This window comes from Rhea pennata, unplaced genomic scaffold (genome assembly GCF_028389875.1).
Source record: "Rhea pennata isolate bPtePen1 unplaced genomic scaffold, bPtePen1.pri scaffold_26, whole genome shotgun sequence".
Classification (NCBI taxonomy): Eukaryota; Metazoa; Chordata; class Aves; order Rheiformes; family Rheidae; genus Rhea; species Rhea pennata.
Window position 1 is genome coordinate 5532251 of NW_026907677.1, and position 4474 is coordinate 5536724.

Sequence of the window (4474 nt, forward strand, 5' to 3'; positions counted from 1 at the left end):
GCAGCATGCTGCGTGCCCAGAACACATCTCGCACTGTCGCACTCTCCTGCCTGCCACGGGACTGCTTCTGAGCACGGAGACACGTCTACAAGCCAGCTGAGATGGGCTTTGCCTAAGAGTCAGGGAAGTGTCGAGTGGAACAAGGGATGTGCTGCACAGCTTCCCTCGCAGGCAGATTCCCTCCTGGGACGCTTAGTTCTCTTGCCTTAGTGCCCTGCTTTGTTTGGAGGCTGTTTGCGGACAGCAGCACACACAGCGGGAAGGTGCGCTCTGATCGGCTCCAAGTCTCGGCAGATAGAAGCGCAAGCGAGGCACCGGCTCGCAGTTTGTCCCGGGCATGGGAAGCAGCATGCTGCGTGCCCAGAACACATCTCGCACTGTCCTGCCTGCCACAGGGCTGTTTCTGAGCACGGAGGCACGCCTACAAGCAAGTTGAGATGGGCTTTGCCTAAGAGTGAGGGAAGTGTCGAGTGGAACAAAGGAACTGCTGCACAGCTTCCCTCGCAGGCAGATTCCCTCCTGGGACGCTTAGTTCTCTTGCTTTAGTGCCCTGCTTTGTTTGGAGACTGTTTGCGGACAGCAGCACACACAGCGGGAAGGTGCGCTCTGATCGGCTCCAAGTCTCGGCAGATAGAAGCGCAAGCGAGGCACCGGCTCGCAGTTTGTCCCGGGCATGGGAAGCAGCATGCTGCTTGCCCAGAATACATCCCCCTGTATCCTGCCTGCCACGGGACTGCTTCTGAGCACGGAGGCTCGCCTACAAGCCAGCTGAGATGGGCTTTGCCTAAGAGTCAGGGAAGTGTCGAGTGGAACAAGGGATGTGCTGCACAGCTTCCCTCGCAGGCAGATTCCCTCCTGGGGCGCTTAGTTCTCTTGCTTTAGTGCCCTGCTTTGTTTGGAGACTGTTTGCGGACAGCAGCACACACAGCGGGAAGGTGCGCGCTGGCCAGCTCCAAGTCTCGGCAGATAGAAGCGCAAGCGAGGCACCGGCTCGCAGTTTGTCCCGGGCATGGGAAGCAGCATGCTGCGTGCCCAGAACACATCCCCCTGTATCCTGCCTGCCACGGGACTGCTTCTGAGCACGGAGACACGTCTACAAGCCAGCTGAGATGGGCTTTGCCTAAGAGTCAGGGAAGTGTCGAGTGGAACAAGGGATGTGCTGCACAGCTTCCCTCGCAGGCAGATTCCCTCCTGGGACGCTTACTTCTCTTGCCTTAGTGCCCTGCTTTGTTTGGAGGCTGTTTGCGGACAGCAGCACACACAGCGGGAAGGTGCGCTCTGATCGGCTCCAAGTCTCGGCAGATAGAAGCGCAAGCGAGGCACCGGCTCGCAGTTTGTCCCGGGCATGGGAAGCAGCATGCTGCATGCCAAGAACACATCTCGCACTGTCCTGCCTGCCACAGGGCTGTTTCTGAGCACGGAGGCACGCCTACAAGCAAGTTGAGATGGGCTTTGCCTAAGAGTGAGGGAAGTGTCGAGTGGAACAAGGGAACTGCTGAACAGCTTCCCTCGCAGGCAGATTCCCTCCTGGGACGCTTAGTTCTCTTGCTTTAGTGCCCTGCTTTGTTTGGAGGCTGTTTGCGGACAGCAGCACACACAGCGGGAAGGTGCGCGCTGGCCAGCTCCAAGTCCGGCAGATAGAAGCGCAAGCGAGGCACCGGCTCGCAGTTTGTCCTGGGCATGGGAAGCAGCATGCTGCATGCCCAGAACACATCTCGCACTGTCCTGCCTGCCACAGGGCTGTTTCTGAGCACGGAGGCACGCCTACAAGCCAGCTGAGATGGGCTTTGCCTAAGAGTCAGGGAAGTGGCGAGCGGAACAAGGGATGTGCTGCACAGCTTCCCTCGCAGGCAGATTCCCTCCTGGGACGCTTACTTCTCTTGCCTTAGTGCCCTGCTTTGTTTGGAGGCTGTTTGCGGACAGCAGCACACACAGCGGGAAGGTGCGCTCTGATCGGCTCCAAGTCTCGGCAGATAGAAGCGCAAGCGAGGCACCTGCTCGCAGTTTGTCCCGGGCATGGGAAGCAGCATGCTGCGTGCCCAGAACACATCCCCCTGTATCCTGCCTGCCACGGGACTGCTTCTGAGCACGGAGGCACGTCTACAAGCCAGCTGAGATGGGCTTTGCCTAAGAGTCAGGGAAGTGTCGAGTGGAACAAGGGATGTGCTGCACAGATTCCCTCGCAGGCAGATTCCCTCCTGGGACGCTTACTTCTCTTGCCTTAGTGCCCTGCTTTGTTTGGAGGCTGTTTGCGGACAGCACCACACACAGCGGGAAGGTGCGCTCTGATCGGCTCCAAGTCTCGGCAGATAGAAGCGCAAGCGAGGCACCGGCTCGCAGTTTGTCCCGGGCATGGGAAGCAGCATGCTGCATGCCCAGAACACATCTCTCACTGTCCTGCCTGCCACAGGGCTATTTCTGAGCACGGAGGCACGCCTACAAGCAAGTTGAGATGGGCTTTGCCTAAGAGTGAGGGAAGTGTCGAGTGGAACAAGGGAACTGCTGCACAGCTTCCCTCGCAGGCAGATTCCCTCCTGGGACGCTTACTTCTCATGCCTTAGTGCCCTGCTTTGTTTGGAGGCTGTTTGCGCACAGCAGCACACACAGCGGGAAGGTGCGGTCTGATCGGCTCCAAGTCTCGGCAGATAGAAGCGCAAGCGAGGCACCGGCTCGCAGTTTGTCCCGGGCATGGGAAGCAGCATGCTGCTTGCCCAGAACACATCCCCCTGTATCCTGCCTGCCACGGGACTGCTTCTGAGCACGGAGGCTCGCCTACAAGCCAGCTGAGATGGGCTTTGCCTAAGAGTGAGGGAAGTGTCGAGTGGAACAAGGGATGTGCTGCACAGCTTCCCTCGCAGGCAGATTCCCTCCTGGGGCGCTTAGTTCTCTTGCTTTAGTGCCCTGCTTTGTTTGGAGACTGTTTGCGGACAGCAGCACACACAGCGGGAAGGTGCGCTCTGATCGGCTCCAAGTCCGGCAGATAGAAGCGCAAGCGAGGCACCGGCTCGCAGTTTGTCCCGGGCATGGGAAGCAGCATGCTGCTTGCCCAGAACACATCTCGCACTGTCCTGCCTGCCACGGGACTGCTTCTGAGCACGGAGACACGCCTACAAGCCAGCTGAGATGGGCTTTGCCTAAGAGTCAGGGAAGTGGCGAGTGGAACAAGGGATGTACTGCACAGCTTCCCTCGCAGGCAGATTCCCTCCTGGGACGCTTACTTCTCTTGCTTTAGTGCCCTGCTTTGTTTGGAGACTGTTTGCGGACAGCAGCACACACAGCGGGAAGGTGCGCTCTGATCGGCTCCAAGTCCGGCAGATAGAAGCGCAAGCGAGGCACCGGCTCGCAGTTTGTCCCGGGCATGGGAAGCAGCATGCTGCTTGCCCAGAACACATCTCGCACTGTCCTGCCTGCCACGGGACTGCTTCTGAGCACGGAGGCACGCCTACAAGCCAGCTGAGATGGGCTTTGCCTAAGAGTCAGGGAAGTGTCGAGTGGAACAAGGGAACTGCTGAACAGCTTCCCTCGCAGGCAGATTCCCTCCTGGGGCGCTTAGTTCTCTTGCTTTAGTGCCCTGCTTTGTTTGGAGACTGTTTGCGGACAGCAGCACACACAGCGGGAAGGTGCGCTCTGATCGGCTCCAAGTCCGGCAGATAGAAGCGCAAGCGAGGCACCGGCTCGCAGTTTGTCCCGGGCATGGGAAGCAGCATGCTGCTTGCCCAGAACACATCCCCCTGTATCCTGCCTGCCATGGGACTGCTTCTGAGCACGGAGGCACGTCTACAAGCCAGCTGAGATGGGCTTTGCCTAAGAGTGAGGGAAGTGTCGAGTGGAACAAGGGATGTGCTGCACAGCTTCCCTCGCAGGCAGATTCCCTCCTGGGACGCTTACTTCTCTTGCCTTAGTGCCCTGCTTTGTTTGGAGGCTGTTTGCGGACAGCAGCACACACAGCGGGAAGGTGCGCTCTGATCGGCTCCAAGTCTCGGCAGATAGAAGCGCAAGCGAGGCACCGGCTCGCAGTTTGTCCCGGGCATGGGAAGCAGCATGCTGCGTGCCCAGAATACATCCCCCTGTATCCTGACTGCCACGGGACTGCTTCTGAGCACGGAGGCTCGCCTACAAGCCAGCTGAGATGGGCTTTGCCTAAGAGTCAGGGAAGTGTCGAGTGGAACAAGGGATGTGCTGCACAGATTCCCTCGCAGGCAGATTCCCTCCTGGGACGCTTACTTCTCATGCCTTAGTGCCCTGCTTTGTTTGGAGACTGTTTGCGGACAGCAGCACACACAGCGGGAAGGTGCGCTCTGATCGGCTCCAAGTCTCGGCAGATAGAAGCGCAAGCGAGGCACCGGCTCGCAGTTTGTCCCGGGCATGGGAAGCAGCATGCTGCATGCCCAGAACACATCTCTCACTGTCCTGCCTGCCACAGGGCTGTTTCTGAGCACGGAGGCACGCCTACAAGCAAGTTGAGATGGGCTTT